Source organism: Sardina pilchardus, chromosome 8, assembly GCF_963854185.1.
Source record: "Sardina pilchardus chromosome 8, fSarPil1.1, whole genome shotgun sequence".
Taxonomy (NCBI): Eukaryota; Metazoa; Chordata; class Actinopteri; order Clupeiformes; family Clupeidae; genus Sardina; species Sardina pilchardus.
In genome coordinates, this window is record NC_085001.1 from 12,176,750 (window position 1) to 12,198,917 (window position 22,168).

Consider the following 22,168-nt stretch of genomic DNA (forward strand, 5'->3'; position numbering starts at 1 on the left):
GAGAGAGAGCAGGCTGTTTGCACTCCACACAAGGATCAGCTGGCTTGGCTCGGGCTCACCTCCGCTTCCAGCCCCGCTGTGGTTTGTGTTCGTTAGCAGAGGCACACAGAGGCTGCAGCCAAAAGCCAGCCTTTTGATTGTATGAGTGATTCAGAGGAGGCTCAGTCTCTGCCTCTCTCTCACACGCACACCCATACACATACAGTTCACTGGTAGGGGAGACGAGAGGTTTTTTTTTTTTTGAGGGGGGGGGGGGGGGGGGGGGTGAAAAGAAAGAAAGGAGGGGCACACAAAGACAGACAAGAGGCTCTCACAGTCTCTCTCACAGACCCACACAGGCAAAGAGAGAGAGAGAGAGAGAGAGAGAGAGAGAGCAAACCACATGCATGTCAGTGCTCTTCTTTGTTGAGTTTAAAGGAAATGCTTTCCGACCAATTTCAGTTAGCATTTTACACTCGCAAGGTCAGCCCATCACATCTGAACAAATCCACTGAGATTCTCAAGATAAAAACAGAATGCCGCCCCCCCCCCCCCCCCCCCCACACACACACTGCCCTGCACATTCTCCTACCTTAATAACTGGCAGTGGATTGGGTCAGTGTTGGCATGCAAGCCCTGGGAAATGAGAGTCTTTTAAAGGCCTCCGCTCTGCACAACTGCTTGAGTGACTCTGAGGCAGAATAATGCAGGCTGCTGCCGCACGGCCGTGGGATGAATGCAGTAAGGAACCCCCAGTGTGTGTCCACATCTGAGACACAGACTGTCTGAATCTGCCTCGTCTTTCCAAACGGCATAAAGGGCTTTCTGATGAGCATCTCATAAGCGCTCAGTCAGACCCTTCGCCCCAGTCAATGTGTGTGCCGTTTCAACATTCACGATGAGGAACAAGAGAAGAGAAGAGAAGAGAAGAGAGGCTCTGCACTTCCCATTTAGAGAATGACTTTAGGGTTTTGCATTCTATGGGGCTGTGGCATTATCCATCGCAATGAGATTAAATGCAGATTAAACATTGTAAATGAGATCCCATCTCGATCTCGGCTAAAGATGTAGGTTTTATACGGATCAAATCATTTTACATCATTGTCTTATAAAAGATGGAGTACGGCATATACCATTGATTAGTGATTGTATACCTGTTCGCATATAAACTGAATACGAAATGCAAAGAACTACAACTTACCAACAGTAATTGATCAATGGAACGGGCTCAGTGCACTCTTCAGGTATGGCCAGTCCTAGTGTGTTTGGCAAAGATGGAAGGAAAAAACAGATCACATGAGTCCGAGGGTCATACTTTTCCAGCCAGGGCAGATTAGGTACATTCAAGGTACACAGTGATACTGACTACACCATGCACAGGTGAGAAAATACCATAAGGGACTCCTGGTATTCACAGTTGTACATTCTTTCCGTCATATCACTATTAGACTAAATACTCTTTCTCAATGCATGACAACAATGCAGGATATTATCAAACAAAGCTAACGACATGTATGCCCATTGAAACAGAATAACCAGCCTTTCAACAAAAGGGGCAGGTTTTCAGTAGCATATGCCCACTCAAATAGGTTACCATTCTAAGAGGCAACCATATTCACCCTGATTGCAATCTCATTTTTAGGTTTTTAGGTTCATGTGAAGCAACAGAAAGTCATTTTCTACCATACACACACTCAGTCAACCAGCAAATACCCTCTATGGTGGATTACTCAAGAAGACTAGCAAATCATTTATAAGCTCGACGTCATCATGATACACTATCAATAAAAATCTCTCCTGCTTCAGGCTACAGGACAATGGGAGAGGCTTTGTAGCTTTGAGTAGGAATGACTAGTGTTCCATCCACGGAGTGTTCTGGTCATCCAAGAACCTGCACGCCCACTTCAATGACGGGCAGATCTCTTCATGCACAAAGCAAATACAGCCTTGGCGATGACTTTGTGGGTATGGCCCATGATCACAGTACCACAATTAGTATGAGGTAGGCTATAAAACGCGGATTATGATATGGCAGCAGAACATTCGAATTAACTTAAGGACGACAGCCCTAGGCTCCTAGTTAAATCCCCGATCAGTTATGCACAAGGTTAAGGCTTACAGCGTGGATTGTAGCCTATGCACACCCTTTCATGAAAGGAGGTTGGTTTAAGAATTAAATCATAGGCTATTTCTTTGTCATTGCACTACATTATTCCCTGCAAACGACAAATAAATGAGCATGCTATGTCTCTATGTAAGGTTGCAACGGTGTTGCAGGAATGTAGAATAATCACAGACAAAGCGAAGAAACGCCCCCTGCGTATGAATAGCAGCTATGGGTACAAGTAAAACCCATTGTGGGGACTATGTTGTAGCGTAACCTATTGCAGATCTGGTGGCGGCCACATCGGCCTGTCATTGTTTGACGAAGAAAAAAGCCCATAATATTATAGCTTAGCATACCATTTAGTCAATGCCTCCACATCAATCCGATCCTATTGTCTAGTCAAGTCAATGCACTAAAGCACGACCAACGGTTAATATTAAAATTCAGAAATTCAAGGTGGTTGCATGACATTAACATTATAGAGATTAAGCTTAATGGTAACGTTACTCGATTTAGGCTTATCTGGATCCTATGTAGCTGATCATATGCACCGAGAAAGTGTCTTTTTATAGTGACATTTGCTAGGTTATAGCTATTGCGAAAGATGATACTTTGAGAAGCATGTCTGGCCTAGACAGTTAGGTTAAAGGCAGCCCCGTATAAAGACATAAAACATACACACAACAACAACAACAAAAAATCATCAAAACGGTGATAGAGCCACTTACCGGGTATATCCGAGGTCTAAATTCGCGAATGCAATACAATGCTTAAGATAGCAAACCGTTATGCATTCCCTGCGCCTTTGTAACAAGTTTGCCCTTATTTCTGTTCTGGTAGACTAGTCGCGGTTGCCTCGATCGAATGTATAACAACTGAACTGAACTGTCAGTATTTAAATTCCAACAAGCTTAACAACAATGTAGGCCTATCGTCAGCGAGTTGGGATGTCGCCTAAAATATTCAGAAATATCGATGACTCTGATAGTAAATGATGATGTGAAGAATCCTTTCTTCTGTAATGTCACTCTCGACAGCAGTAAAGGCTTGTCCCCTTGGTATTTTCTCTGTTCCTCTGAGCCCTCGCCCTATGAAAATTATGCTATCTCTTTAAAGAACTATGCTTCCGGGGTCTACTGAAAAATGCACAGAGGGTGGGTTTCGCGTACAGCTGGAGATCTGTCATTAATCTGATTCGTTGCTTGGATCGAGACATCCAATAGAATCATCGTATGAATGCCTTATTTGGATATATTAGAATGGAGTAAATTTATTCTGACGCAAAGCCATATCATTGGTTTGGTTTTAAGGAGGCGTTTCACTTAACACGCCCAGTACACGTGCTATTTGTCCCAGTCAGGGGGTCAAGGCCGTGTTGATTAGCTTCGGCAAGTTAACAAGCGCCATTTTCAATTATGGCGCCTCATGGAGCATTTAGAACCAGCTCCGTGCACGAAAATCCGTGTTGGGCACGAGCTCTCATGCGCGTACATGATGGTGGACGGGTACCTACATCCAATCATTACTCCGTGCGACACTCCACTGGACTCAGGTGTGCGTTCCCGAGGAACTTTTTCTGCTTGTTGTTACGCGGCAAGCAAGGTATGTGCATTATCGCCACCCTCTGAACTGGAGGGTGACTTTCTTTTTACAGAATGTCCAATACAAATCAATGTAGGTCCATGCGTCATTTCCAGCTTTGGAACTTTGCGCATGGTCAGAGCCGACTGGCGCTGGATCGGAGCTCCAGTGTTCAATATGGCGTTGGCGAAAATTGGCCGGATTTACTAGCCTAGCATCGGCCATTCATTTGTATGGAGGGCGGGACTTAGTCACGCTCTCCAGTTATATATAATACCTCCATGGTCCCAGTCTCAGCTCGAGCAGAGAGGAAGGCCTTCACAGCAAGAGGAAGTCTTTAAAACCATATCGAGGCTGAAATAGGGGCCAGGAAAAGATTCTCCGCTACAGAGTAGGCTACCAGTAATAAGACAATGTAACGTATGACCATTTTAAAATAACAAATGCAGTGTTGCGTCTATTTCCAAGAAGTGTGTCATCCAAAACAATGCAGACCTAATGCTGTTCTTCACATTTTCAACCTCTGGGGTCCTACATTGGTAACTAAGCACAGGCCTACGTGCTTACGTTTAATATTAATGAGGACATTGAAGGATAAGACATTCAAGTATAGCCTACATCGACATTTGCTTCATGCAAATGATTACTTCTCCAAGTCGCCTATGCCCCCCAGCCTAGCCTAACTGTCATGGTATCTGTAGCCAAGTGAGTTGTTGAGCTTTTTTTGTCTATTCCTATTTAAATGTTTCCAATGCAACACAGGTGATATTGTGATTACTTTTTATTATTCAAAACGAAACAAAACAAAACATTTTTCACACCAACTGTGCGTTGTCAAATAATAGCCTACATACAGTATTTGACTGAACTGTTAAGAAAATGTTTTGCAGTCATCCTGATCCCCCTCTTTTTTGTGATAGGCCTAATGGCAATTTCTTTTGACACTGGTCTTGTTTTGCACATCAGCCTGTCCAGTTGCCACTGAGAATTCATTTTGATTCGATTCATTTTGATTTGATTTGATTCCTCAGATATTCTAATTCAATCTCTATAGCCTACCCAGAACATGCTCTCCTGGTCCTTTTCAGATTTAAAGTCTCTGGACAGTCTAGAGCCAGGAGCCCTGTTTTGTTGAACCTTGGGCAACTGTGCCTATGTTTAAACTTAATACCAAATCATGTTCACTTTTAAGAGGTAAATAATAAAATCTGACAAATAAATCTGACAAATATGGAGAAAACTGGCAGGGAACAAGTGGTGTAATTCTCTCTATGGCTTTTTATAACATCTGGGCCTGGAGTGACATGCTGTACATTATTCAATCAGTTTCCTTAAAAGACTGTTATAACAGACATAATATCGTAGCCCTGCTGCCTTGTAAGTTTTAGGTCAAGATTTCAAATATGATGCTTGAATGTGAGACAATTATGAAAACAAATTATCTGAAAATCCAGCAGCTACACTGACATTAGTATTATGTTTTCTTCAAGGCATCCCCATATGGAATTTAATCACTTGTGTCAATTTGATCAATTTGTGTCAAGCTGTGCTTATAGATTAAGGTCTCAAGCTTCAAAAGTAAAAACTGATTAAATGTGTTTTTGAACAACAACAACAAAAAAGCTGATTGCTTTAAATGCCTTTATTGACCCTGGTTGTAACCAGTTTGAAAAGTCTGCCAGACTTTCTGATACTGCAATGGCCACCAGATGGTGCCATTTCATTAACCATAGGTCTTTCTCGGGGGCAGTACAGTTGGAACAGTTGTGAAGTCACAGACCTGACACAGACAGTATCTGCTTTGACTGTCTGTGACCAGCCCGTGCAAAAGCCCATACAACATTTGTTTTTGTGAAAATAGATATTAGGATTTACAAACAACAAGGTACATCTTATTTTGTTTTCGGTTTCTGACCACAAATAGCAACATATCGAAGCCTCTGAATGCCTCATTCAAACTGATGAGAATTTAAACTAGCCCTACTCCATTATAATTGCAAATGTATGGCAGATATCGTTCATATATTTATCATGCTCCATAATGTCGCCTACAAGCCAAATTGTTTATACAAAAATATTGCCTTTTATTTAAAGGTGTTTTGTGGATCTCCCTGCCACCTGTTCGAATTGGACATGAACCTGTCACCTTCCCGAACAACTCTCATTGGTTATCTTTGCGTAAGAAGGCGGTACTTACATGTTTCCCAGGCTTGTATTGGTAGGCCTTTATGTCAATAATGTCAATATAAACCCCATCCCTCGGAGCACTAGTAAATCCTTACTTTTCATTCTCATCATGGCGATATTATAAGCGGACCGTCGCGTCAAAGTGAAATCTCAACATGTAAATTCTCAGTTGCTTGCTTAGCTCTTAATGATAATTTAATGGTTCAGGTGGACGGAGACATGCAAGTGGAGATGCCACAGGCGGTTGGGATTTATGTTCGTTGAAAGTGTCCCGTTTTGAACTCGTGAACAGCACCTTGAACGGTCGCGGATATGTCCCTTCTGTGCGTCCGAGGTGGGTTTTTCTTTTCTTTCCTATTCTGAGATAAAACATATTAGCCTTGCGTACGACAGAAAGAAGGCCTGCAACAGTGGAATGTGCAATACTTTCTAAACTTTGAAATGCTAACGTTAATCGCATTATAAACAGGATAAGGTTCTCACCTGTCGTAGATGAATAAATGTAAAGACTGTTGCTAAGATCTTTAAGCTATTTTGAATAGCCTGTCACAGCTTTAACATTATAACCCATCACACTTTTAACAGTATAACCCTGTAAGCATATTTGGAAGTATGAGACATCGCCCAATAGTCTCATGCATGAACATATTCTTACACCAAACTAGTAAATTCCTCAATAGCAGTGCATTAGCGAGGTTTCCTTATAGGAATAAAGCCTAGCCTATCCAATTACAGATGCTTCAAATGACAGATCTATATTGTCATCAACATTCCTTAGCTACATCAATCACAATCACCCCTCTAAAGCAATAATGGCCCTTAAGTGAGTCCATCTCTTCTCTGTGAGCTTAGATGAGCATGCAGGTTGCCTTCTCAGAACCTGTCAAGTGTCAACATCCATTCTGTGTGTTTTGTATGGGTTGAACTGGCAAGATTCATAAGTCCTCTCTGACGGTGGCTAAAAGTGCCAAAAGGTTGTTGATAGATTTTTGAGCGGAGCAGTCAATCAACAATCCTTCCCTCCCTTGCTCCTGAGGCAGTGTTGATTGGCTGAGTAGTGTTTGGTCTTGTGCCAGCCAAGAATGTGCATGAACACCTGACACACTGGTGCACACGCTGGATAGACAGTCACACAGCAAGATGGATGTGACTCTTTTGATTTCTTTGATTTCTTGTTTAAAAGTGGACCACTTAAACAGTATAAACAAAAAACTCTTTTATTAAGCTATACCTCCCATGCAGCTCTGAAGTGTTTTTCCATTTTGGAAAGTTAAATATGGATGAAAAAAAATTACTGAACCAATAAATGACCTATAGTATCCCAAACCAGTTTGTGTGTGCGTGTGTGTGTGTGTGTGTGTGTGTGTGTGTGTGTGTATTCTAGAGGTTATATGGTGTTGTATTGCTCATCATGATTCTACTCTGACACAATGAGCCATAAACAATCTTATGGGCAACCAACATGGTGCTTCAGGAGCATGGAGGGGAGGTTAGGCAAATATCAACAACCTTTTGTGAAACTGCATTTTACATGCAGAGAAGTGGGAATAACTCTGAGGGGGGACGTACGCGTGTGTGGGTGTGGGCGTGTGCGTGCGTGTGTGTGTGTGTGTGTGTCCATGCTTGAGTGTCTATGAGAAAAAGAAAGAGAGAGAAAGAGGGGAAGGGGGAAGTCTGTGTGTGTGTGTGTGTGTGTGTGTGTGTGTGCGTGTGTGTGTGTGTGTGGATGTTTGAGTGTTTATGAGAAAAAGAAAGAACGAGAGAGATGGAGGGAGAGAGAAAGTGGTGTTGAGTTGGAGAGCCGTAACGGGCGCTCGAGTCAGGCAGCGCAGCACAGATTCAGACTCGGAAGGCCAGAGGGGGATGGGGGGGTGGGGTTGGGGAGTAATCCTCCGGCCATCTGGTGCTGTGCAAGTGCTGTGCTGTGCTGTGCAGTGCGCATCTCACATGGGCCGGGACGCACTCAAACACAGCGACACAATCCCACTTCCTGTCTGAGCCCTCTCACTTGCTGTTCAGCCTCCAGCTCCAGCGCAGACTCTCAGTGTCTGAGCAGGTTTCCCCAAGTCCCCCACGTCTGCACTCTGATTTATGTAATTTCACTCTCTGTAGTGACCCAGCAGCAGTTCAAATGTGGCTTTTTTTCAGGTGCAGATTACATTTAGGCTAGTGTTATTTAATAATCTCACTGGATCCAGAGTCATAACACACCTGCCTTTACTCAGTTTGCAAGTAGTTTAGCTTGTGCATTGTAAAAAAGGTGTTGTAAAAAGCTACCAGTTATGAAATTCTCTGGGTGGGGTGTGTTACATTTGCAAATAACCATTTCCATTTTCAGTGGATTAGTCATACTTGTTTCTGGGCCCCTAAAACCGGCGACAATTTACTAATTGTCTGTGTGATTGTGAAAAATGAATGCATGAATGAAGGCAAATGCAGCTGTCTTAAAGTTGAGGATGTTTTATGATGGGAGCCTTGATGTTTGAGTGCATCCTATACATTCACTGCCTTTGGCCACTACTGCATATTGTGAGAAGTACCTCTCCTTCACTTTGGTTGGCATCCATGGACCAATGACCTGAATCACTTCTCACAGCCAATCTCTCATCTCTGTTTTGTTTTCTCGTTAAAGACTTTTCCTCCTGATACTAGATATTAGGAAATGTCCAAAACGTTGATTATCTGAATGCAGAGAGTTTCACAGCATGTCTGTCAGATGTCAGCTAGCATGTCTTGTTGAAATAGGTTATCTGGTTTCCGTGAACTTCATCAAAAAATCTTATTTTAAAACAAACTTTTTTTCTTTTCATTTATTACCTCCATTTATTACGGTCACTCAATCTCTCATGGACCCAACTGACATACTGAACATGGAAGTAAAAGTAGCACACACACTGCAAGAACATTTAGCCAATTAAAGTGTGGGATAGGCAAGTGTCCTCGATCAGCTCCACCATCTCTGTTCTGCCCCACAGTGAGGTGCCTTCAGGTGCCCGGGCCTCTCTGTCTCTGGGCCACATCTGTAATTGGATAATTTCCAAGGGGACCTGGCAGCCCCTTTAGCACATCACACACACACACACACACACACACACACACACACTGTACATTATACAGTATATTTGTGTCTTCATTCACAAAACAGTGTAGATGGTCAAGACAGAGTATGGAACTCAAATCAACACTACACATTTTGACTCTGAAGACGCTGTGCTTTTCACCTATTAGATATTAATAATCAGGAATAAAAAGTTGTTCCTGTGGTTCAGTCATCTGAAATAGCCCATTGCGTTTCAAACTTATTTTGATGCCACACTGGCGAAGGAAAATGGAGTCTCTGACAGTGATGACGCACGTCCAGAATGCCTGGTATCGCACTATGTGATGTTGTCGGAATGTGATGTTGGAAATGGACAAGAAGGGGAATTCCTACATTGTATTGCTTTAACAGGGAGCAATAAAAGTCTTTAGTGTCAGTTAGTGGGTGAGAGGTATGAACGCTGGCAAATATATCTATCTGAGAGTCAGAGAACATAAATTTGAATACAAACTGATGAGCAGCCAACAGAAAAAAGGTGCCTGGAATTGTCTTTGTTTCCCATCTCATTACTGGGAGATTGTGCAGCCATGTTGATCCCAATGCTCTCAGTAGAACCATCAATATTTGACTGTTTTATTAGCGTGCTATTTCTGTTCCGCCTTCTGAATTATAGTTATGGGAGAGACTAGTGCTGAACATCTTTTTGAGATTTGCCTGAAGAACAAAATGTTCATTTTAAAGGAACAATTTGTAGATAAGGGAATAAAGGTAGGAATAACTTTGAAGTCATTCAGTTATGGTTTGTGTAACCAAAGTGCCTGTCATGGTATTCATTTGGAAAAGAAACCTGTTTTATCGTTTCGAATGAATATCCAAGTAACTTAATGTATTCATGTCTCTCTCTCTCTCTCTCTCTTTCAGTTAAGAAAGCAAAGCTTGAAGGACCTCCAGGTAAGATAAATCAGCATACTTAACCTTTTCTTCAGGTTAGATTGAAATCTTCAGCGTATTGTGTTGTTGAGTTATATTAAGGGTCCCTGGTCCTTTGGCATAGCATCATACTCTATCAGGGAGCTTACTCCCAGCCTACCGGTTCAAACTGTGGCATTTTGCTTGGATGATCACTCTCAACCCACCACCTCCCCTCACACACACTCCCACTTCCTTGGTGAGAAATCGAATGGGGTGGATGGCAACAGATCCTGCTTGATTCCTACCTGCACAATAGATTCTTGCCTGATCCCGGCAAAGCACTTCAGCACCCTGGATAGGGACCTTGCCAAACATGCTTTTTGCTCAGCTCACTTCTCTTTAGGCAAATTTAGGACATGAACTCATGAGCATTCAATAGGTCTAAATGCTTTTCACTTAAAAACCTACCTTACACTGACAGACTTTGACAAGATTAGGGAAAGATTCTTGAAAGTTTGTAGTCTTTTAATTAATGCCCTTCATTCAAGCTTTACTCAAAAGACAATCTTTCAAGAATCTTTCCCAAATCTTGTCAACGTCTGTCAGTGTGAGGTAGGCCTTAGTGTGTAAGTGGGAAAGGGTCTTCATATGGAGCTTGGTATGATACTGTTGTTTGTAAATGTGTTCTGTGGTGCACAGTTGAGAATGTGGGAAATTGTGTCAGTGTAACGCTGGCACGGAAACAATGTCATTGTGTTCCAAAGGTGCACCTGGAGAGAGCACAAACATGAGGAAAGATTAGACCGGCCAGATGCTCCGTTTTGGTCCATGACTGGCCTCCACTTTAGGAGATGATGTGCTGATGAATTTGTGTCACTGTCCTGTTTTTTTTTTAATGACAGACATTACCCAATGGCAAGTTATTACCTGATATGTCATGCGTAGCCAAGTTGGCAGCTGGACGCCAACCTTTCAATTTTTGTTATCTCATAAAACAAAAACAGAAAAAAAATATATAATGAATTAGTTGTGTAACTGCTTCCTCTAATTCCACGGCTGACCTTAATGTGGCTGTTTTGGTCCCCATGCTCCTGGAGGCATTAGTTATGGAAGTCCGAGGAAGGGCTGAAACGCCTGAAACGTTACTAAATAAAACTAAACTATTTGGGAGTATATTCGGTGTGCGGATTTCTACGTTGCCTTCGGTGTTATGGAGCCGGGTATGGATCAGATCGAACCCCAACAGTGTTCATGAAACAGTGGCAAAATCATGTCATGAGATTACTGGGAGGATTAAGGACTCATGTATGTATACCTCAGGTTGGGAGGTCTGTCGATGGTACATGTACATCTCTTAACCTGTTGAGGGGTACGGTCACAAATATGTGATTAGAATGTTCGGTGAACTGAGAGTTCCGCATTATGATGAGACAATTACCCTCCGAGATTTTCCCCACAGACTGTATACAGAACACAGAAACTATAGATTGTTTGCATTGAATTCTAGAAGGAACTTGGAAAATAATTCACTCCTCAACAGGTTTTAAAGCAACACTAAAGCACTTTTCCTCTGTTGCACAAATGCTATTCGTTTATCCAGCAAATAACAATGTCCACAGACAAGGTAGAGTATGTTGCATGATGTAATGAACGTATGAAGTATTGCGACATTGAAGCAAGTCAAATTTGTAGTTTCTTATGTCTCATTCCATCGTGCTACAGAACCGCATAGTGCGGTTATAGCTGATAGAGGGCCGCGAAGCGAACGCAGAAGTGCCGTTCACCCTGTTACGAGTTGATGAACCACTGAAATGATTTTGGAAACATTATTTTAAGGTACAAAACTCTTTATTGTTGCTTTAACAGAGCTATGTGGAGTCCCAGCCTGGACTTAAATAGGCGAACTCGCGGCACTTCAGATTGGGATACAGACGTGGTGGCAGGGAGCCCATGGGTGCCAGCCAGCGTCTGGCAGTCGCACGTCTATTAAGGTGTCAGATGGGAGATTTAGTCATTCTACACACTTTACGCTTAGACAGAGAGGGTTAAAGCGAAGGATCTTTGGCTTAGATAAGTGCTGAGGCGTGTGTTGAGGCTTTCTTTTCTGCTCTTTGTATTCCAAGTCCTGATTTTTTTGTTTCCAGTCACAGATATGTGATGTAATTATTGCAGAAGAGACTGTAATGCACAAGTTTGTTTCAAACTCAGCAATGACGATGCTTTCCTGAAAGGGTTAAATGTCAAACTGCACACTACTTTGGATATACCCACCTGGCATGTATTTCCCCAAAGCTTTCTTGCACTCTCCCACTATTGTTAATGTGCACTGTCATTGTGTACACTCATCAGTTGGGATAGCTGACGCACAGATATTGAGCTTTTGGAAGATGCATTCCTGTCTAGTGGTTGCCTTTAGTTTTCATGTGACAGGTCTCAGGAAGCTGTTTCAGTTGAGTTACATACAGTAGACCTATTCTGCATATTAATAGGGGTACATACAAGGATACAAGGATACAAGGAGGTTTATTTGTCACATGAAAATGATTACTAAAGTGAAGAATGCAGTGAAATTGTCAGATGTGTCAGATTGAGATACAGATGTATACAGATGTACAGTATCAAATACAGATGTATCATCTCAGAGCAAAGCCAGAGTGCATTTAACACAGAGGATGCAGATTTCCTTCAGATGAACATACTGTATACTGTAGACAAATGTGGTCCTTCCTCATTTAAGAGTTATACACTACCATGTTTAAAGAGGAGAGATGCATCACTAAACCTACAACTCTGATGAGCCTGGTACATGTGTGTCGGCCCAGTTTGATGCACTGAGTGAACTGGTTTATCAAGGTGCCAGGAGGCAAATGTTACTCCACCTTGGGATTTAAGTGATGCTTCATGTCTCTGAAGGTTTGTTCTGCGATAATGGTGGAAGTGTATGGGGTGTAATAGATTTAGGAATTAGCAATAGAGTGCAATTCATAATTTCACCACGGGCGACTTTATTTAGAATACTTCATGTCAGAGTGTGAAATGATCTACATAGCGTATTGCATTCTTTAGGAAATTGATTTATATGGTATTTAATCATTTACTGAATGTTAATTATTTCATAAAAACAATAAGCGAAGAGTTCAGATGCAAAACTCTCTAAACGTCACCTCCGTCAAAAATGGGATAACGATGGTGAGTGAATGCTCTCCACACGTACACACGTGTAGTATCCGTTAATCAAATAATTCATAACTTCAAAATCTGCTCTAGTACCACGCTGCCCCTGGTCTAAAATACAGATTTCTGGGCAAAAACCTCTAGGAACCGGATGAAAAATGCTCATTTAAAAAGAAAAGTGGTCAGATATAGAGGGTTTAGCATTTGCATTCTTCAAATAATACATGTGGTCACACTACTTGATAAATGTAACATTGTCATATACTAAGTTCCTATTCAAAAGGCATGGCTTGGAAGCGGACCATATCATTTGCTTCATGCTAAGCACACTGCAGCCATGCAGACAGGTCATCGCTTGTTACTTATATTCCATTACATTCTGTGTCTACTCTCTGGGTCCTTGGAGGGTATTTGGTCAGAAACGTCTGTTGAAGACTACTTGGGTAATGTTCTAACTGGGTCATTAGATAGGGCCCATTCAAACGCTGTCTATCTGGCTATATCAATGACTTCCTCTGGGATTTAGCTCTGGGAAAATCCATGTCCTTCTGTCTTTTCCCTTTCCCAGGGACTGTCTACTCTAGACTGTGCCTTATTTTATTTTATTTTATTTATTTATTTTCTTCACACACAGACACACACACAGACACACAGACACACAGACACACACACACACACACACACACACACACACACACACACACACACAAACACACACACACACACACACACACACACACACACACAGACACAGACACAGACACAGACACACACACACACACACACACACACAGACACACACACACACACACACACACAAACACACACACACACAGACACACATACACACACACACACACACACACAAGATCCCATTTAAAGAGTGGTAACAGTTAATGTTAGGCTACCCAAATGCTTGTAGTTAAGCAGAAAGGATGTCACACAGCATTGCAGTCACGCTGCATTTTATAATACAACAGAAGTGCGAGTTGCTCATAAAGTTGTCTTTCCAAATTCAGCTCATTCTACTTTATGTGCAGTGAAGACCGTGTGCTCTGTTCTGTACTTTCTCTGTGCAATGCACTTACAATGCTTACTGTACTTACTCATTTTAAAACGTACAGAAATCCTGTTATATAATAATGTATAACAGTAAAATCCTTCAATGGTCTCTTCATGACACCGGGATGCACTGCTGACAGCAGGATTACGCTTCCTCTTATGCACCGTTTAATGTATTTCATCCCTGATTACTGCCATATTATATTAGATTACAGGAGCTGATGTTTTTGTTTGTTTATGATGGGAAATGGCATGTTTTAAAGTTCCGGGATTACACTATTCCAAACGCACATTTAGCATGTGTAAATGTAGATTCTGACAGAGAGTGTGACCTAAGTGACAGACTGTGAGGTTCCTGAAATATTTTCTGCGTAGGTCTTGAAATACAAATCTCTGCGACGTATGAAAAATAGGATGACAGAAATTGACAACTGGATAGACTATATCACCTACTGTATTAGAAGCCGCAGTATCTCCAATCCCTGATGGACAAATGCATTGTCAATTGCATGACATAACTCATAAATTCATGACATCTGTCATAAATCCAATTTTCTGATTGAGAACAGTTGTAGAGTGCTCCTACCACTGCCCACCTGCCTCAGTTGAGGTGAAAGCTCATTTATTATCCTGCATATTCGCCTCACCTCATATTCACCTCACCTCAAGGAATGTATAGCTCTTATAGGTTTATAGTGCTGTTTATTTGATTGTTTCCATATGTATGTTTTAAAGTATATTGTAGAGCTTCACTTGAATCTATTACTTTATAGTCATCACATCAATACTGTCATGCTGAGTCTGGTCAAAGTATTTCATGCAGGCGATGCCTTTATAGTCAGGACTCAAGAGAACAGACGTTTTGTTGATGGATTTTCTTTTCTGCTTGGATACGGCCATCAGTCACGTAGGCAAGATGAGCCGTCATCGGTCAGAAAACTTGATAGAGTTGGGCAGACTCACTCTGACCCTGTTGTGCAAGCTCAGTAAAATCCGTGAACGCGTAAAAGTCAAACCAAAATGGTGGTAATGTGCATGGAGGGTAGTCCTATGTGCTTTGATCAGACTGAAAGAGACAGAAAATAAGGGGAGCCATTAGTTTGTTCTGCAGTGCAAACCTCTATGAGCTCCTCTTGTGCTTGTTATGTGAATCAAGAGGCTCTTCAGGGTTTCAGGGCTAGTAAATTGTACTATTATGTATAGTAGACAGTAGATGTAGTATGTACATACTTTCTGTCTGTCTGTTTATTTTAAGGCACAGGTTATCTCTATGTAACACATGGAAAGCATTTGGCCTTAGTGATTGTTTTTTACCATTGCTCCTTGTTGGTTAATGAGGATCATTAGTGTCCATGGGAAGTGTCCAGTTTGCTTTCTGCTTCAGGTATCTGAAATTATTTGTGTATGTTTCCACAGTATTACAGTTTTTCACAATTGCTAAAACACTAAACTCCATTCTCTGAACCAAATTCTCAGTTACCTGCAAGATTTTTTGAATCGATCCCCCTTTTGGCAAAAGCTTAATAGTTCTCACATGTAAGAGACCATATACTGTAAGCTGCTGATGAAAATAATATGCTTAAACCCCATTCATGCTGCTTTCTTCTTTTGATGGTGTTTTAGCATTTTAAGGCACCAAATGAACTGTCTCTTTAACTCTGAAAGGCATGTCTAACTTCAGTCACACTCAGTAGCCACTCCCTGTGCGATGATGGCTACACATCCAGCCCTGAAATGTCATGGCCTCAGCCCCAGTTCTGTCTTCATATGACTTATTTATTTTCAGTAGTCATCAGCCATCAAAAATGCATGAAGGTGGGAATCCCTGCGAAGCGTCTTTGTGCTCTTGGGAGATGTGTTCACACATCAGTTAGTGTGTAATAGTGTGTGTGTGTGTGTGTGTGTGTGTGTGTGTGTGTGTGTGTGTGTGTGTGTGTGTGTGTGTGTGTGTGTGTGTGTGTGTGGTTGGGTATGTGTTTAACAGACAGAAGTCTGAAATTGTGTGTGTGTGTAGGTATGTTAAATAAAGTGTGTGAGAGAGTGCAAGACAGAGGGAGAGAGAGAGAGAGAGAGAGAGAGAGAGAGAGAGAGAGAGAGAGAGAGAGAGGGGGGATGTGAATATGTTTGACATAATGTTTATGTTTGCCTGGTGATGGTATCTGGTTTGTGTAACATTAATGGATGGTTCCCTTAAGAGAAAACACTTGGTTGTCTTTGTTGTGTTGGTTGTGATAATGTAGTCATCTGGATGTAGTCATTGATAATGATTGCGCTTGTATATTGCGCTGACATCAGCCCTGCCATCTGTGCTGCCTGCACAATCCGATATACGCATAATTAAAAAATTCACATCCTTGAATTTCCCCTTGGGGGATCAATAAAGTATCTATCTATGTACAGTATCTAATTACGTAGTAGAACATGTGACGGTTTCCCTACACTATATTTTTTTTATCACGCATGTCTTGAACACTTGTCGCCCAGGCAACTAGCGGCATATTTTTGTAGGCTACCTTTTATGGTATTCATTCACTCGCTAAATACTTCCGCATGGTACTGCAACTAGAGGGCGATCGCGAGCAAGTGGAGAATGAATGGAGTTTCTCCTAAAATCCACTTTTCTCTGGATATATTCTTTTGTGTAGAAATCGGAATATTGCATGCGAAAGGGGGGTCAAAGAAAATACACACGGCGGAGCATTGGATTTTTTAAGTCCCTTGATTGTTCTAAAAAGCCTTTCAAACGTGTCAATGACGTCATTCATTAGCAGGATGCTAGTGTGTTATGGGCAACAACGACCAAGCCTGTGAGAAACCAAAGGGCCATAAGTAATTGTTCATTCAACTTTCGACCTATAATCCATATTGAGCTTGCAGAAACTAAAATCCAATCTTCGATCCTTGATCAGGTGAAACAGACCAATTTAGCCGTCTAACCCATAGACCCCCATAGACCTCTGAAGTTCGCCTACAAAAAAGCCACCATCTTTGCCCAAATAAGGAGATCCGGTATCTTGAGATTTTTTCTATGGGAAAATAACATGGGGATTTTAAATTATCGCACCTGTTAAACTCTCGCGGGGATGATGACATTGGATATGCAGACGTTTTTCACTACACAGTTTTGTCCACTGCCGTTTAGTGGATACTGTGATCTTCGGTAGGTGAAGACGGCACACTTTGATCTTTGCTACCCCAGAGCTAACTTACCATGCAACTTGCCATAGGCAGTTAGCTTCAATTAACTCCCGGATCTCCTTATATGGGCAAAGATGGCAGCTTTGGATCCTTTTTGTAGGCGAACTTCAGAGGTCTATTGTTTTGCACTTGCTCATGATCGCCCCTAGCGGAACTGCAAGGGGAACTGCAGGTTCAATGGAGTGAATAGAGAGTGGACTGGCTCTCCCTAAATTGGCTCTGGTAAAAGTCCAATCTGTGCACTTAACACAGGTGATCTCGTCAATTAGCTGCTCTACCTGGCTGAAGAGTTATGCTAATTGGAATCAGCTAATTTAAGTGAATGGTTGGCACAGATCTGTGGTAGGACTTTTACTTTCTGAAGCCAGACTTTTCCACCTCTGAAGATATTTGAATTAAGTACTTATTGGTGCTGATCTAAAACCGCATATCCACGCCTGGGCGACATCGGGAATTTGTGTGGGAATTTTGAAATGTTTTTAAATGTAGCATGCATTAGCCTATGAGCTATTTGCGCATGTTCTGGAGCCCAATCATAAATATATATATTGACGCCCAATATGGTATCTATCTAGCTTTCCAATATCTACGGTGGCAGCCATGTTTCGGCCTCCATCTTTAGAATACATTAGCCAAGGAGGGAAATACCTGAAATTCTAGCTCTGCCTTTCTTGCTTGTCGGTTAGTTACCAAAAAAACAGAGTTGTGCTCACAGCTGCCAGGAATTCCGTAATGTTGAATCACTTGATGATCTCTGACTCTTTGTACAAAGATAGAACACCACGTTAGCGTTATCTTCAACTAGTTGTACAGTATTGTTGAATAAGAATGAGAAGTTGCTTGCTGAATATAAGCCAAAACGACAGATCCATGACGTTATTCCTGCATGATATATATGAATTATACTGTAGTTTCACAGACTAAATTACTAAATGCAATTTGTAGTAACTTGTAATGTCAGTAATGTTACAAGTAGTAACTTGTAATGACATTTATGGTGCGGCTTCCATAGTATGTTGCGCTTGTATATTGCCGACATCAGCCCCCTTTCTTTTCCTCAGCTCCTACCCATACCAGACACTGTGTGTGGCTGCCACGCCAATGGGCTGTATATTACTAATTAAAGGCTGTGGAGATCATTACCGAGCTGTATGAAATTTTAATTATGGCTCTCTGCACTGCCTGGATTTGACAGTTTATCACTGAGTGACCTGGTTAAACTCCAGGACACGGCCCTGCAGTAGTCTACTGGATCTACTGGCCACCTACCGACAGCATGGACGATTCATTTCATACTTGACCTTTTATCCATTTGCTGTCTCGATGATGTAACATTTATATATCACTCATTAATTACTCAGTAGTTTTTCAGTAGCATAATGCATATTGCATTCATACTGTATGGTGTATGGTAGGTTTTTAGTCTTACTCTATGGCCCATTCTCAACCTCTCTCCTCGATCCTCCAGGCTCGTTCCTACTGATCTATAAAGAACACTGGATAGACTATCCCATTGTTGCCGCCCCATCATTCTTTATAGATCAGTGGGAACGAGCAGGAGGACGGAGGATGGAAGGAAGGAAGGAAGGGAGGCTAGATAAAAAGACGAATAAGCCCTATGTCTATCATAGGATGTGCGCAGAGAAGAGAAAATAATAAATGAATTCCAGCTTTGGACTTTCCAGTACAGAGATTATAATCCATCTGTGGATTTAAATCTGTGTACTGATACTGTGTTCCGTATGATAATCTGTGTTGCATCCAATAGTATCCCGTTCTATGTGGATGACGCATAAATGCAAAGCACACTGTCGTCATCAGAAATCACCCATTTCACCCACCATTTGCCCCTAAACTAGATGCTATGCTCAACGTTTAAAACAGATGTAGATTCTGTCCATATAGTCGGCATCCATTTCATCCATTTCGTCTATTTTTCGGCTGTTCACTTCAAGCTTATATGTAATTAAAGATAAAAATGAAATGAATCTGCATATGACATGAATGTATCCATTTTTGTAGGAAAAGGGAGAATAAACTAGGCTAGTGTCTGCAACTCCAACAGTGTTCCTGTCTGCCTCTTGTCAAACAACCACCTATTAGTGCCTCATACATATGACATGTTCTGGAAAGATAGGACATCTCATCTGGTGTGTGTACAAATGAAGATAGAGCACCTCCATGTTGTAGACTTCACTCTGATCTCCTGTCTTGGCTTGAAGGGGCATTGCTCACTGTCTCTGTGATGTCTCCTTGAGGAGAGCGGCCGGGGGTGGTGGTTTGGGAGGGGGAGCCTGGCAGGCAGGCAGGCAGACAGGCAGACAGGGCCCTAGTGATTGCCTGGTGGTGGTGGTGGTGACGACAAGACAAGGGAGATGGGTGCTCCAGAAAGAAGGTAATCAAATAGGGATTACATGTAGGCCTTTCAGGAAGAGTTCCTCATTTCACTGAAGAGGAGTTGGAGGAAAACAAACACTTGACCTACAGATGCACGCACACACACACACACACACACACACACACACACACACACACACACACACATACAGGATTGCTTGTGTTCATTAGACATTTGAGTGGTGGTGGAATAAGTCATCTCCATGGGAGATATTATAAGAGCCTTGTTGTTTTTCATATGTTGGGTGACTAGTGACATACTAATGGTTGATAGCTTTGGAGAGTCTTGAGAGATCCCACGTCACCTTCCGCATCACCTCTGGCTAGTCCAGTATTATGGCTGGGGACAGTGGGGGCCTGTCTGGGAGAAAACACAGAAAAAACATACTCACACCAAAACTGTTTAAACTTGCCAGATATTTACCTCCGCAAAGGAGGCTATGTTTTCATAGGGGACCGTTTGCATGTCTGTCTGTTTGTTTGTTTGTCTGCCTGTCTGCCTGTCTGTTTGTCTGTTTGTTTGTTAGCAAGATAACTCAAAAAGTAACGGATGTATTTCGATGAAATTTTCAGGGATGATCGGAAATGACCCAAGGAAGAAATTATTACATTTTGGCAGTGATCTGAATAGTTTAGGTTCAAATGTACGACAACCTAGGAAGAACAATACAGGCGGAGGTCTGCGCTCTCTGAGTGCTTTTCTAGTTTTTATACTGCTAAGAGATATCATGACAGCAACACATGCTCATTGACTGTGTTAACTGAAGAGTCAAGAGACTTAGCCAGGAGACTACATGGTATTAACATTTTCGTTATATGTCATGTGATGTTGTGTTAAATATATTATGATGTTCATTGAGAAAGGAAGCATGCTTCGCTTCGATTTAATCTGATGGAACCCTTGTTCGCTTCCATTTCTGGTCTCATTCTGTCTTCATTATTCTTGATGGCTCTGATAATGATTCCTCTGTGGGGGAACTGCACTTACAAATCCCTTGTAATTGGGTTTTGGGTCCTTTTATATCCTTTCTGACTGTAATAAGTTCAAACGATAACATTAGTTCCTTTAACAAATAAAAAAATAAAGAAATAAGCTAGACACGGCATGACCGCATGAAAGTGTATAGGTGTACAGGCTGTTCTTACATGCTAATGGACTCCTAGTGGGATAGTGGTGGTGGTCTAGTGGTTGGGGATATAGGGTTCCAAATGGAACAACAGAATGGTTTGAGTTCGATCATAGGGGTTTCCACTGTTGTGCCCTTGAGCAAGGCAGTTAACCTAGAGTTGTTCTAGGGGGATTGTTCAGCTAAGCAACAAAACAAAGTAAAGTTTCAAATCAACAGATTCAAACTTTCTCCAGATGTTACATGATATGGCAGACAAGGACAATATGTCTAAGTGCCAATTCAGGTTTGGTGCAAGCCTTTAAGAAACAAGCAAATTTAATGAGCTAATTTAGGAACACTGAGGTACCGCAGTCCTTCTACATCTTTTTAATCTAAATATGAATATGTATAGTACAGGTGCATTTTATTCAAGTAGAAAGACCTTGCCTTTGCTCTCTCTTGGTTTTAGATCAGTTTTAGATAAGTCCATATCACCAGAGGCCAGTGAAGGTTCCTCATATGCTTGGGTATGGCAAAGGCAAGGTTTTGAGAGGGATATGTAATCGTTTCTGCCAGGCGCGTAGGAACCACGGGGGTCGGGGGGGTCGGGACACCCCCAATGTTGGACCCCCTCCCGAAAGAAAAACGCTGCAAAGTACAGATGTTGTTGATTACTTAGCTCAATTATATCCTCCTGAGTTACGGCCCCATAACTATAGCTATCGGTGCGCATCGGAGGTCTTTCACATTGTGTTTTAAGAATGTTTCGCGAAACGAAGCCCGTCTCAATAATGCAGCATGGAGCACTTCCTCACCTTGAGTGTCTGAAAGCTAATGTAGGCTACTCTCTCAGTCCAAATATTTAGTTTACGGCCTTCTTTCATTCTTTTCGAAATAGTTAAGATGATAGCCTATTGTGGGTGAATACAGTAGTCTACGATAGCCTAAATAAGTTAGTCTTACGGCTGTCGCTTTTAGGCTTATCACTTGCGAAATCGGACGTGGCACATAGCCTAATTATCTGGTTACCTGGATTTAGCAAGTCCATACACTTTGTTCATCCTATTATAGGCTATGCTTTTAAAATTAAATGTGTAACAATTTGCCTCTTATTATAATCTACACACTGTCACGACGTACATAGGTTACGGGCGGATATGAGCAACCGAAGGCCTCGGTTGACTTAAGATAAACGGGCAGAATGCCTGTTTACAAACTACGTCAAAAATGCAAAAATATAACAAATGAAAAAACACAAATGAAAGATGAATAGGCTACTCACTGTATTTTGTCACAAATTAAGCGATGAGTTCGTTCGTGGCCACCTAGCGCGCAACTTACGCGCTGAGGTGAAGGCCCGACACATACTAATTAACACAAAGCTTCATAATGCACAAACAAACACCCCCTCAAAGTTCAGTG

The 22,168-nt window shown here is 41.8% G+C and overlaps 1 protein-coding gene across 3 annotated transcripts in view; it reads right to left on the minus strand.

Moving 5' to 3' along the window:
• LOC134088662 (atos homolog protein B) overlaps positions 1-3,177 on the minus strand; it is a 21,508-nt gene extending 18,331 nt beyond the window's left edge. For 2 of the 3 annotated variants that reach the window (XM_062542733.1, XM_062542734.1), the window contains exons 1-2: positions 2,815-3,177; positions 1,181-1,235 (exon numbers count right to left, since the gene is read on the minus strand). The gene's annotated coding sequence lies outside the window, so the exon portion shown is untranslated. The remainder of the gene's footprint in view (positions 1-1,180; positions 1,236-2,814) is intronic. The other variant, XM_062542735.1, reaches the window with a different exon arrangement.
• Positions 3,178-22,168: the final 18,991 nt, after the last annotated feature.